Source organism: Camelus dromedarius, chromosome 6, assembly GCF_036321535.1.
Source record: "Camelus dromedarius isolate mCamDro1 chromosome 6, mCamDro1.pat, whole genome shotgun sequence".
In the NCBI taxonomy this organism is placed as follows: domain Eukaryota; kingdom Metazoa; phylum Chordata; class Mammalia; order Artiodactyla; family Camelidae; genus Camelus; species Camelus dromedarius.
Window position 1 is genome coordinate 62,307,894 of NC_087441.1, and position 14,729 is coordinate 62,322,622.

Here is a 14,729-nt window from a genome sequence, read left to right on the forward strand (position 1 = left end):
TCATGAGTCATAATGATACTCAAAAATAACAAAGTCCTCTTGAGGATGCTCGGGAACTAATTCTTTTGTGATAAAGGGAAAGAATCAAGCATTTTACCTTCTTTCCTTTGCAAGGTGTACCTCAGGGTAACAGCTGATGAAGGAACCATTCTCTTTAAAGAAGTACTCAAGTGAAACAAAGAAAGAATAGGATGAGCACATTTCCATTTTGCAACCACTAATGAAACAGTTAATTCAGGCAATGATCTGCAGTGGCTGCTAACATTATAAAAAGAGAAATAACCAGCCATGGTGTGCTTCCTGATGCCTGTATTTAACCATTCAGGAAATATTTTTGTCAAAAAAGAAAAATCAAATCTGAATGTAATCAAGGCTTTAGACCTAACTAATAGTTTACAGGAAGAAACAGGGGAAGAGAGACATGTTAAAAGACACCATGGGGGTACAACCAGCAAAATTCAGAATATGAGAAATGATTCAGGGAAGGAAACCATTTTTTTAAAAAATTGAAGAATAGTTGATTTACAATATTGTGTTAGTTTCTGGTGTACAGCATAGTGATTCAATTATACATGTACATATATATTCTTTTTCATATTCTTTTACATTGAAGGTTACTGGAAGATATTGAATGTAGTTCCCTGTACCATACAGTATGACCTTGTTGTTTATCTGTTTTATAGATAGTAATGTGCATCTGCAAATCCCAAATTCCTAGTTTCTCTCTCTCCTGTCTTTCCCCTTTGGTAACCATAAGTTTGTTTTCTATGTCTATGAATCTCTGTATTGTAAATAAATTCTTTTGTATCATTTTTTTAGATTCCACATATAAGTGATATCATATGATATTTGTCTTTCTCTATCTGACTTACTTCACTTAGTGTGATAATCTCTAGATCTATCCATGTTGCTGCAAAGTGACATTATTTTATTCTTTTTATGGTTGAGTAGTATTCCACTGTATGTATTTATATACCACATCTTCTTTATCCAGTCATTTGTTGATGGATATCTAGGTTGCTTCCATGTCTTGCCTATTGTAAATAGTGCTGCTATGAACATTGGGGTACATGTATCTTTTCAAATTAGAGTTTTCTCTGGATCTATGCCCAGGAATAGGATTGCTGGATCACATGGTAACTCTATTCTTGGCTTTTTAAGGAATCTCCATACTGTAGAAAACCTGTTTTTTTTCAACAATAAATTGAGAGAGAGAGAGAGAGAGAGAGAGTGAAGAGAGTGCTATGGACTAAGATATAAGACATATCAGTTGCAATATATGGACCTCAATTTGAATGAACAATAAAAATACTATGAGACAAGTAAGTTTGATTCCTGGCTGGATATTTGATAATGTTAAGGAATTATTTAAAGTTTTTACATTTGTTAGTGGCTGTGCTTAAAAAAGAACTCTTATCTTTCAAAGATACAAACTGAAATGTTTATTGATGAGATGATATGACATCTGGAATTTGCCTTATGGAATCCAGTGTTGGTGGAGGGGAGTGGGTGAGTTACAGATGAAACAGGATTGACCCGAAGTTGGTAATTGTTCAGACTAGGTGATGAGTAAAAGATTCATAATGTTAGTCTCTATTTTTGTATGTGTTTGATATTTTCCATAAAAAATAGAGAAGAGGTATAACTTAGAGACAGGACTTTCTCTCACCTACAGGTTTGGTGAAACCATGGAATAAACTGGCCTTTTCCTCATGAACTAGAAAGCTTGCCTGCCATTTTGGAATTTTTGAGTACTCTGAAGAGGGCAGCTGCATCCCCTAGGAACCCTGCCACAGGCACTCTTGGAGGTGTTATGTGCATTTGGTGACTTCTAGCTCCAGTGTGTCTCCTCCAGGACATGGAGTGGGTCACTCATGATTCCAGACCCAAGGTCACTCTTGCAACTTGCTCCCAGAAGGCTGCATCAGCCGAGTGCTTTGATGCACTCAGCTGTGCCTTGTCTGTGAACTCAGAATGGAAGTGTGTTTAGCTCTGCTTCCGCTCCAGAAGTATTTCTGACTCCCCTCTGTGCCGTCTGTCAGTGGCTGATCAGGTGCTGAACAGGGGTCAGGTGGACCCCTCCCCAGGAGCCAGGCTAAGAACTCTATCTCATTTTGCTGAGTGAGGCTGTCAACTGGAATTGCTTTCCTGAAGGGAAATGTCTATTCCCCATTACCCTTGCCAGACCAGTCGTTCTCACCAGTGGTATTTTAATTGCATACCAAGCAGCTGTCTGCATATTTTTTGCCCAACGTGTCTAAATTTGTCCCCAAACAATTCCAGTGTATTTTCTCTTTCAGCAACGAAACAGAGTATTTTAAAGGAGGATGTGTTGTACAGACATATATCTGGGTGAGGTCTCTAACTGTCTGGAACTGATATAATGACTAACTTATTTTGACATCAAAAATTACATTTCTTGAAATGGTACCATTCCCTCTTTCACACATTTGGAGGCAATATTAAGATTACAAGAGATATAAATCATTGCTATGGTACAGTTGAGAAAATTTGTCAACTTTAGGCTATTTCTGTTTCAACTACATAGTCTAGAAATAAAACTGGGCATGTTGATCTCACTCCATTTTATTACCTGTTCCCATAGGCAGCTGAGGGCATATTCCCACAGATGGGGTTTCTCAAAATGTCCTCTGGGCCTGGCTTGATTTTGGATTATCTCTGGGTTGGGGGCAGGGGAACAAGTTCAGACCCTTTCCACACTGACTTTGGTTAAATCTGTTGATGTTGGTGTATGGGAGGAAGAAGTTTTTCTCTACCTATCTATGTTCTTCTGGCTGGTATAAGTTGAATTAAGTTGACATGAGATAGATTAATAGGAGGAAATTGCACAAAAGTCTAATAACATATATACTTGGGAGAGACACAGGAAAACTTGAGTAATTCACCAAAATGGCCAAAGCCCTCACCTTAAATACCATCTTCAACTAAAGATGAGAGAGGATGTTGGGGGGAGTGGTTTGGGACCTCAAAGGGGAGGAAGGCAATTCACATGGAGGTGGAAAAGCAAAAGGTTGGTAAACAGAGGTTTGCTGGGTCAGGCAGAAACAATGGGACACAGAGAGGAATTGTAACAGACTTTGCTAGGTTCCACATTGTCTGTGCACCTAGTTCATACTAATATCTACAGTAATAGCTCCCTTTTTGGAATTGGTCCTCTACCGACATTCTTTTAGGCAGTTTGGGGGATGGTCAGTTTTTTCCTGAGTCTTTGGGCCTTGATTGTTTCCAGCTCAAAATAATCTGCAGGCTGAAGAGACATTTGTGGGGGCAAGTTTTGCTTTCCTGCATTGGCCTGTGCCCCTCTCTCACTCTGTCACAGTTAGAGCTTTTTTTTTTTCACCCCCAGCAAGTGTGTCCAGAAAGCGTCAGTGTAGAATGGAAGACAATGGCCTAACCCAAGTGTGTGGATGGTCACTTGTCAAGACCTTGTGTCTTGATTTGGAATAGAGCTGAGTCTGCTGAAGTGTTTGGAATTCCGTCCTCAGCCTGTGTTATTTCTGGATTTTCTGTCTTAGATGCATCATTTCAACTTGGAGAAGGAAGAAGTAGAAAGAAATCTTTTATTTTTAAACATCATGTTCTTGGGATGGGGAAACCGTATCATCGAAATGCTTCAAAGTGTGATTAAAAAAAAAAAACAGTTTCATAGCCAAAGTAATTAAACTGATAGAAATTAAAAAAACATTCATTTAGTTCACAAACATGGTGGAGGTTTTAACACTTTCCAACACTGGGCCACATGTGGGGAGACCGGGGAAGACACGGTTTCCCTCCAAAGAATTCTCAGCATGAGAAACCTAACAATTGCACAACTGGACCTTTGATGTTTATGGATTTGGTGGGAGAGGTTTTGACTCTTTTCAAATTATCCTCAAGACCTAACATAGAGCCATCTAGAATTTTGCTGAGGGCCAGATCATGATTGGGAACAGGGCATTGAAACAGGGATTGAGTCCGGCAGGCTCCCCCATCACTTTCCTCCCTCCACAACGGTCCCTTGGGTATTCAGTTTTGTTGTTATCTACTCCAGTAGTGATTTTATAGAGAAAACTATAGACTTTGTGATACTGAGGGATTTTCTGGTCTGTGACGATTTCAGGAATGCTGAGCTGGTGGTGGACCAGGCAAGGGCACCATGGGAGCTGACAGAGGAGCACCGACCCTGCCTGGATGGGTCAGAGGAAGCCCCGTGGAAGACATAATGCCCACACTGAGCGCTGGAGAACTGGTAGGAATGGGCCCGGGAGCACATAGTTGGCAGTCACTGAACATCTGGAATGAATCTTGCATTCTGGGCAGAGGAAACAGCATCTTCAGAGAGCAGGAGGGTGGACAGCATGGCATATTTTGGGGGAAAGTAAACAGTTCAGTGATTCAACATTTGACAAATATTTATTGAGTATCTACTACATGCCAGGCTCTGTTGTAGGGGCTCGGAATACGGTGCTGAACAAGGTTGATAAGCTCTTGGTTTTACAGAGCTTGGGGAGGACAGTAATTAAGTAATCAATCAATGAACAAGACCATTTCAGACAGATATAACTGCAAGAGAATGTATTGGAGTGATTAGGAGGCAGGCTAACAATTTAGTGTACTTCTTCTCCCAGGGCTTTTTTTTAATTAAAAAGGATGATTATTTATTTATAGGAATGAATGTCTAATTATAATTTACAGGAAGTTTAATGATATGGCAGAGAAGTCTTCTTAAATCACCAAACAGGGGATTGGTCTTGCCCATGGGAATGGGTGGGGGCAGAGGTAGTATCTGATAAGGGAAAAAAGGAAGAAAATTAAGGTGATGGGGAAAGAGAGGGGAGGAATAGAGTGTTAGAAAGAAGTGAGTGCCTATTGTGGATGGATTAGTAATCCCAGCTGCTGGCGTTTTTCTGAGTTGCTTGTCAGGCACTATGCTAAATGCTTTTTGATATATTAACTCATTTTATCTTCACCACAACCCTTTGAGATCATTTCCAGCATCACCCTCATTTTATACTTAGGGAAACTGGGGCAGAGAGGGGTTTGCTGACTTGTCCAGGGCTTCAAGCCAGAGGTGAGATGCAAACCCAGCCAGGCTGTCCCCACAGTCCGAACTCCTCGCTGTGAGCTTTGCTGCTCCCACCAATGGTCTTGGATGGCGCAGTGGCTTCCTTGCTTTGAGTTCACTTACTGTGTACACAGGGCTGGAAGACTTTATCTTTGGACTTCTGGAGCTAGCTCAGACTTGTGCTTTCAGAAACACAGTGTTAGCTTTTGTAGTGTCATAACTTTGGACTCTACCATCTCCTGCCTCCCAGGTAGACTTTGAGGATGGAAGGAGAAAGGTAAAACCCAATACAGGGTGTTAGCAGAATCTCTGTTTTGCAGCCCTAGAGATAAGCTCCCAGTGGGTCCCTGACTTACTTCTCAGCCCATCCCTGGACCACTAGGATGGCCTGTGAAAACCCTGGTGCTTTAGAATGGAATTGAAGCCTGGGAATGAAATACAAGGGATTCCTTCAGTGATGTCATGATGAGGAGAATCTGCATACAAATTCTAGAATTCTGATGCCCTTCAGGGAAGGTGATTGCACAACATTCTTTTTGGTTCACTTCCATGTCTAGCCACCCTATGAGTAGCACATTCTTTTCCTCTCTGAATCTTATACTTACTGTGACTTCATTGCAGATAAAAAAAAATTGCAGAATTTTCAATTATTTATGCTTCATACTCACCTTCATTTTAACACAGAACTTTTTCCAGACTCTATGAGAATTTCATACTGTCATCTCAAGCCCGAGCACAGTGTTTTGGGGAGGATTAGGTGATGGACATAACTTTTCTTTGACTGTCTTGCTCAATTTACAAAATATTTCTGGAATTGTAATTTGATGTTTGTATGTTATTTGCTGCAAAATTGCTTCTCTGTGTGGAAATGAACATTGATTTGGATGATGAGACAACAAGCACCATAATAACAATATTGATATAATGCTGCACTGGGCACAGGGCTTGGTTTGGGCAGCAGTTTTTTTTTTTAATTGAAGTACTGTCAGTTACATTGTATCAATTTCTGGTATACAGCACAATGTCCCAGTCATGCATATACATACATATATTCATGTTCATATTCCTTTTCATTAAAGGTTATTACAAGATATTGAATATAGTTCCCTGTCCTATACAGAAGAAATTTGTTTTTTATCTATTTTTATATATAGTGATTAACATTTGCAAATCTCAAACTCCCAAATGTATCCCTTCCCACCCTGTTTCTCCAGAAATCATAAGATTGTTTACTATGTCTGCCAGTCTGTTTCTGTTTTGTAGATGAGTTCATTAGTGTCCTCATTTTTCTTTTCTTTTTTAGATTCCACATGTGAGTGATATAATATGGTACTTTTATTTTTTTCTCTTTCTGGCTTACTTCACTTAGAATGATGATCTCCAGATCCACCCATGTTGCTACAAATGGCATTATTTTATTCTTTTTTATGGCTGAGTAGTACTCCATTGTATAAATATACCACAACTTCTTTATCCAGCCATCTGTCAATGGACCTTTAGGTTGCTTGCATGTCTTGGCTATTGTAAATAGTGCTGCTATGAACATTGTGTGTGTATCTTTTTGAATTGGATTTCCCTCCAGATATATGTTGGGCAGCAGTTTTAAAAGTCAGGGACTCTATTGAATCTAAAAAGAAAGAAAATATATGTATGTATATGTATAACTGAATCACTTTGTTGTACATCTGAAAGTAACATTGTAAATCAACTATACTTCAGCAAAAAATAAAATTAAAATAAGGTCACGGACTATAAACTCTCAGAAACAAAATGTAGGATGGTGGTTCCTAGGGACTGAGAGGAGAGGGGAAAAAGGGAGTTGTTAATACTACAGAGTCTCAGTTTTGCACAGTGAAAAAAGTTCTAGGGAGCTGTTGCCCAACCAGGTAAATATAGTTAAATTACTGTACTGTAGACTTCAACGTGGTTACAGTGGTAAATTTTTATGCTACGTGTGTGTGTTTTACCATAGTTAAAAGTCAGAGATGCTAGTGAACTTCTATGTTTTGTATCTCAGTATGAATGTTATTTTTACAAAATGTGTACACTAAATTGTCATGTTTATCTTGAGGTCTCCTTGAGCTTGAACTCCCAGACACATCTGACTCTCTACCCAGAACTCTCTCCAGCTCTCTTCTCCTCCACCTCTCTTTCTGGGAAGTCCTTAGAATTGTCCCTTTTGAGTGCATTTTAATGGTGGGGAAGTTGTCACACAGGGTTCCTACAGTGAAGAGTGCTTGGCTGGATTTGTTTCTCTTCAAGTGACCTATGATGAAAAAGAATATGAAAACAAATACATGTGTGTATATGTATGACTGAAGCATGGTGCTGTACACCAGAAATTGATACCACATTATAAACTGACTATACTTCAATTAAAAAAAAAGAAAAAAATTATATAAAAAAAAGAACCTTTCTTTCATGATGGGTCTGGAAAACTTTAGCATTTATCTCCAATATGGGAAGGATTATCCTGCAGTGGTCTTCCTCAAAGCTTGTCCTCAAAGGCAGAGAGTTGGCAAAGGCTGACATGTGGTTTCTGAGCGAAGAGCACTGGAGTGGTGGCTGCTTCTGTTCATAGCATGTGTCTGAAGGAGGTCCTCCACGTTTCTTTTTCAACACTTTGTTGGGTCCCCCGTGTTGACATGGTGATTTGGAGGAGGGCTGAGCTGCTCTGTGAACATCAGAGCATCAGCAGCCAGTGGGGGCCGGGGCTACTTTGAGGTGGGCCAAGTTGAATGCTGTGAGCAGGAGCAGATGTTGGCTTCCTTCCCCGCAATCTCCACCTCACCCCTTCTCCTAAACTCTCTATTTGTTGCCAGTAGTATTTCTCCATTGTGCATGTGGATACAGAATTCATGTGCTTCTGCACGTGAAAGTTTTAGAAAGGGAAATCAGAACATTCTTCTGAACACTTAGAAAGTCAAGATCACTGCCTGCCAAAAAAAGAAAAAGAAAACAGAGATTCCACAAAGGGACAAATGCCCGTAGCAAAGGTGATCTCCGCTGAGCTGCTCCTCCTGGTGAGGTGTCGCTGTCCCCACCGTGTCTCCTCATGGTGTGGTCCTCGTGGTGGATTCTTGCTTTCTGGTCATGTCAGGGCAGAAGAGAGAGGCAGTGCTTGGTGGGCATGTGGCTTTTTGCTGTTGAAGGGGTGGGGAGTGGTGGGATGGATTCTCCAGCTGAAAACAATAAAATCCACCTCAGAAGAATTCTTCACAAAGTCAGATGATGGCTTGACAGTCCCCAAATGCTCACACAATTCCTGCAGCTGTGCAGTCCTTTTAAAAAAAAAAAAAAGCTTCATGGAAAAAAAGTAGACAATGGTTCTGAATTCTTCTTTTCACTGCTACCCTTTGTCTGCCTCCAGGCACATGATCTTAAGAACTCACTTCTCCTTGCTGTTAATTCATTAATCATTTCAAAGACTCCTGTTCAGACGTCTCTGAAGTTGGCCACAGCATCTCTTCATTCCTGGCGGAAGTGTGGTCAGTTTCGCCCTCGCTGATTGTATCTGGGTGGAGAACAGGGTCCCTGTTGAGTGTGTTCGGGTGCCAGTGTCAGCCTCTGGAGTTTTCCAGTTTGATATGCAGCTAAGAAAACACCCAGGTTTTCTACGTGATTGGGTTTAGCATCTTTTAAATTAGTGCTGCTGCACACCTGGGAACTTGTCGAGGGATGGGTGCTGAGCTACTACCTTAAACATGATTTTCCCCATTTTATCAGGGTTGCAGTAAGACGTGGTTTCACTTCTTAGAAACTTGTACATGAAGGTTCACATTAATCAAAAGGTAGAAACAACTCCAGTGTCCATCAATGGCTGAATGGATAAACAAGACAATATATACGTAAAATGGAATATTTTTCAGGCATGAAAAGGAATGATGTCCTGAGACACGGTATAATTTGGATGAACCTCAAAAATATTATGCTAAGTGAAAGAAGCCAGACACAAAAAGACACATATTGTATGATTCTTTTTATATGATAAATCCAGAATAGGCAAGTCGATAAAAGTCATAAAGCAGATGGGAGGAGGGGAGACTAGTATGGATGTTCTGGGGCGAGGAAAACATTTTGAAACTAGAAAGCGATGGTGGTTGCATAACATTGTGAATGCACTAAACACCACTTAACTGTACACCTTAAATGGTGAATTGGATGTTATGTGAATTTCACCGAATTAAAAAAATTTAAAAAGGAGTGTATAATTTGCTTCATTTTTAGAGATGTCATAGTTCTGTTTAGATGTTTGCCTCTCTTTTCAGGCCATCCTAGAGAGGCTCTTTCCTCACATTCCATCCAAACGATCCGTATTAAGTCCTTGGACTTGGCACAGTTGTCCTTTAACGCATCTCCTTACCTTTTCCCCCGGAAATTTGTACATTCATTGTATCTCCCAATTTGCCTCATTCTCCTAGTGGCAAACTCATCCTTTTTAAGAGTTGTACATCTGTGTTCAGAACTATGCCTGATTGCAAGGGAGATGAACTCTGGAAAATTGGTAGACTTTGGAACTGGCAACTTGAGATGAATAACCTGTTAGCTTTTCAAAGCCTTGTGGGTCAGAGTGCAACAAGTACATTTTAAAAAAACTGAACACTGCCTCTGCTTCTGTTCTTTTGTTCAGTTTCCTTGGCTGGTTGCCTCGGTGGAATGTTTTAATAAAGGAAGGAGTTTTCCTCAAGCCTAGTTCCCTGTTGGAACCTCAGAGTAATGGGAGATGCTGAAGTGAGCCTATTTGTAAAAGTGAAACCCTACAAATCCCGCTGTCATTGGGCAGTTGTAATTTATATTCTGGGATGAGAGTGCCTCACTAAGAGGAGAGCACAACTGGGAGGAGGCTGCAGAGGAGGATGGAGAGTCTGCAGAGAAGGCAAGTAGAGGAGTCAGTGAGAGCCCAACAGAAGCAGAGGAAGAGGAACAAGAGAGGGCTTCTAGAGTACTGGGGACCTTGCCCGCGTTGTGAGGCAAGACTTTTAATAGGATCACCACTCCCCGCCCCCTTTATGATACTACAGGAACTTCTGGGTAGAATTATATCTCAGTTTGTTGATCTTCTTTCACATCCCTTAGCTACAGGAGAGCGAGCAGTTTTCCTTCTAAAACCAAGGGCAACCTAATGTTGAATAACTTAGTATTGAACACTTGGGGGCCAGGTTGACTAACCAAGTTTAAGCTGAGGCATTACGGGTTCAATTCCATATACTGAGGATGAAAGTCAGTCTTCTTGCTCATCGAGAAAGATTCCGTGGCTGCTTGAAAATGAAACTCTTTGGACTTCAGATGACTTAGTCGATATTCAGATGAGCTAAGTGAAATTTAATCAGAAACACACACGTTGAAATTTATCTTGAAACATGTGGGTTTAAAAAAAATGACAGATTAGTTAGCATAAAAGTTTCAGCAAAGTGCTTCTTTTGTGTTGAGTTTGTAGACATAGAAATTCTTAGATGAGAATTCAGATTATCTAGGAAATTCTGAAGGCCAGACCAGATCATTCATTGTTTGTATTTATTCTTGGCGTTTCAACAGAGGGGTCCTTTCATAAGATTTCAGGATGAAATCAAGAGGGACAGTTCTTGAAAGAATAAGATTTTCAGGTAAACATTATTGTTCTTGGAGTAAAATATAAAATTTAGGCAACAGAAGATCAATTTGACCTGTTCTTGTATGAGAGTTTCATCATTTTCCCCAACTACATTCTCAGAGTGTCAAAAGGAGAAGTCATGACAGCTGATTGGGTCAGATGTGGGCACGTGACCCAAGATGGACCAATCAGATTTTATCACCTGGAGGAATGAGGACCTGGGTCATGGAGACTGTCAGTTCACTCTGAGGATCTGGGGAGTCATGTTGAGTTGGAGGATGAGGTTGTCACTGGTTAGTGGATGATAAAATTGAGAAGCTGGCTTGAGGATAGAAGAGAATCAAATCTATGTGCAGAGAGACACAGCAATAAGAGAATGCTTGGTCCCAAAGAGAGAGGGAAAAAGTGTCTGGTAGCTTTCAAGTTTCCCTAACACCCAGCTCTGTGCCTCTGTTTGGCTTCCTTCAGATCCCCTTGTGCTCTCACAATAGACTCTTTTCATTCATGTTTCTTAGGTGAGTTTTCTCCCAACCCCCAACTGATCCCCAAATAATTCTACCCCTGCCTGTTCCCCAGAGCCAGCCCCTCTGGGGTAAACAGTGATTTCTTCCATGTAAAAAAGTTTTTCAGGGATGGGGATTCCAACTCTCATAAAAGCCTACTGCAATATTTAGAAACCTTCAATTAGAGTCTTCCTTATCCCACACCAAACTTTTATAGAAATGAGAGCTCATCTCTCTTGTTGTTTTTCCTTTTTGTTCAGTGGGATAGGAAAGTTTCATTTCTTACTCGAAGTAGGCTGCAGATCTTTCATTAGTATTTCCCAAATTGCTTCATCATGAGAATCCCCCAGGAGGTGCATGTTAAAAATTCAGATTCCCTGTGTCTTTCACTGGATCTAATCCAGGAGGTCTAGGGTGGAGCTAGGAATCTGCATTTTTAACAAGCATCCCTAGTGAGTCCTATAATCAGGGAAGGTGAGAAACATTGTATTTAAAGATAGTTAATAAATGACCTCTTGTGATTTACTGTCTCCAAAAAATTTCCTCATGTCTAATTGCCTCCCCACTTATGTCTACAAGTTCAAACTCTTCATTCTCTTCAAGACTTAGAACAAATGCCAGTGTCTTTGTGATCTCACAGCTCCCAAAAGTTTCCTTGTGCCCTTTTCTAATTCCTCCCTCCTGCTGCCCTTTCCTGCCCCTCTCATGCCTTGTGGCTCCTATCCCCCAACCCCCAGGCGGCCACTGTCTCTGTCATTTTTAGGTTAGCTTGCATTTCCTAGAATTTGGACAAATGGAATTATTTGATATGTATTCCCCTCCTTTGACTCCTTTCACTCAGTATTATTATTTTGCAGTTCATTCATGTTGTGATGTGTAGTAATAATTCATTCCTTTTTATATTTCTGATTAGTATTTTATTGTATGGATATGGCACAATTTATTTATCCACTCACCTGGCAGTGGACAGTTGAGCTGCTTGCAGTTTTCTGGCTATTGCAAATAAAGCCGCTGTAAACGTTCATGTGCAAATCTCTGTATGGACCTTTGCTTTCATTTTTCTTGGATGTATAGTTAGGGGCAGAGATAGCTGGATCACATAGTAAATGTATGTTTAATTTTTAAAGAAATGGCCAAAGTATTTTCTAAAGTGGTAGAGCATTCTGTGTTCCCATCAGCAGTGGTTGAGAGTTCCATTTCACCCACATCCTCGCCAGCACCTCCTATGGTCAATCTTTTAAATTTTAGACAACCTACTGGGTGTATAGTGGCATCTCATTGTGGTTTTAATTTGTATTTCCTTAATGATTAATGATGCTAAACATCTTTTCATGTTCTTATTTGCCACCTGTATGTCTTTAGTTAAGTATCTGTTCATATTTTTTGTCCATTAAAAAATTGGGTTCTTTTCTTATTACTGAGGGGTTTTTGAGAGTTCTTTATAAACTCTAAATACAAGTTCTTTATAGATGTATGATTTTTCAAGTGTTTTCTCTCAATCTATGTCTTGTTTTTTCATTCTCTAAACATTGTCTTTTGAAGAACAGACATTTTTAAAATTTTGGTGAAGTCTATTCAACTTAATTTTTAAAATTAAAAAAAATCACAAATTGGGTCTTTTGTGTTATATGTAAGAAATCTTCGCCTAATCCAATTTGTGTTTGTTTTTAATCCACAAGCATTCCTAAAAAAAACATGACTTAGTTTTACCCTGGTACATTGAGATTACCAAATTCTGTTCCCATTTTTTACAGGTTCCAATTATGACCAACTTGTTGATGAACATTCCAGTGACGTTGTGCTGCACCCTGTCAGTTTAGTTGCTGAGAAAGCCATTTGTGAATCCCAACCTCCTCCCTCAGTGACATCCCCTAGACTGATGCTGAGTATAACCATATTTGGGGCTTAGCCCTCTAGTTGATTGTGTGCTCACACATGAGAAATAAGATCTAGACCATAGATTCTTTCTTTATTGATAAGAATGTCAGATTTGGAGAAAATGAATTCCCCGGACTATTGATTTTTTCCATTTTAACAGAATTCGTTTATTGAAGGAAAAAACTAAATTGACCTGGCAGAGTGTAATCCTCCCTCTGAGCTCCCCACACGTCTACACACACTTGTACTAGTTGTCTGTCTTTAAGGCCACCTAACCTAGAGACTCATCTCCACTGAGCACAAATAATCAGCGGTGTGAATGAGCACATGTTTGGACGTACGGCGGCTGGTAAATATCTTGTGACCCTCTTCTAGATGCTAGTGAAACTGATCTCAGTGTTTTTGTAGCATTTTTATCTTTTATTTTTAATTGAAGGAAGCACATCACTATTTTTTCTTTTTTCACCTCACCACTCACTCTTCAGGGTCCTCTGCTCTTCTCTTAACTTCTTCTCATGCGGTTTGCAGAGAGCTCACATCCCTTCACGAGGACTTCTCCTCCCCACTAGCCTTTTATTTTTCAGGTTGTCACAACCCCCTTATTCATGGCTCATACCCACTCTTCCTTGGTATCTCGTTCCACGTCTTAGAACACTAAGTTTACTCATACTATATTCAACCACAGTTCAACATGCTTCCCTTTTTTATTTCCTGCCTGGCTGTTTTCCATCAGATTTCCAATTCTTATCTCTCCCTTCTTTGACGTATTTGTTCTGATAGAGACTCAACCTAAATGACCGTTGTAGAACCATCAGTCATGATTCTTCTGTGCAGCTGTCCACCATCTTGCTACAAAGAGGCTTGTTGCCTTGACATGCCAGTTTGTCAACATGAAGTTGTATTTTGTGTGAGCTTTCTCTGTGGCCTCTTTAGAAGAATTGGAGATTGAAAGCGTGTTTCTGCATTCAACTTCAGTTTGATCCTGACAGTCCTGGGGTGTCACCTCTTCATCTCTAGTGGGCTCTTAGATGGAAATGTCTGTAGCTGAGTCATGAATATTCATGTGTTTATTCACTGATAAATAAATCTAGGGCTTGACGACTGTCAAGCCAGCTCCACCTTCTTCTGCCTGGGTTACTGCTCTGTTGTTACACTGGCTCTGGAGAGGGGGCTTTGGATTGGCATGAAGTAACATGCAGATGTGGTCGTGGGTTCCTTACCGTCTCCAGTGGAAATTTGTCCACATCAGAGAACCTCTGCATGAGGTGGCATGATTGGTTTTATGTGTTCCAGGGAGGCCTCGTATTTGAAAAGCTGGGAATGTTTTGGATTAAAATGCAAGCCTGTTGGCAGAATGATGTGGGGAAGCTTGCATAATGTATAATGCCTGTCAGCACCCTGCCCTGATCGAGCTGGTGCTTATGAGTCCTTCAGTTTAATGAGTCCAATATACACCTATGAGTTTTTATAAGCTAACACCAAAGCAAGGTAGAAAGGGCTGAAACACATATGTTTTTTGACCAACTGTGATATTTGCAGGAACTCACCCATGAGACTTTAAAATGTCTATAAAATTTTCTGTTGGAAGCAGTTTCTGGAAGTGGAAGTGTGCTTGGGGGTCTAAATTTACACAGCCTTGTGAACGTGCATCCCCACCATCATCTGAAGATCTGCCTTAGAGCAAATCCTTCTT

The 14,729-nt window shown here is 40.3% G+C and overlaps 1 long non-coding RNA gene across 2 annotated transcripts in view; it reads left to right on the forward strand.

The window, feature by feature from the left end:
- LOC116154337 (uncharacterized) overlaps positions 1 to 14,729 on the forward strand; it is a 282,683-nt gene that overhangs the window by 96,986 nt on the left and 170,968 nt on the right. For both annotated transcript variants that reach the window (XR_004138161.2, XR_010381316.1), the window contains exon 2: positions 4,121 to 4,249. This is a non-coding gene — a long non-coding RNA (uncharacterized LOC116154337). The remainder of the gene's footprint in view (positions 1 to 4,120; positions 4,250 to 14,729) is intronic.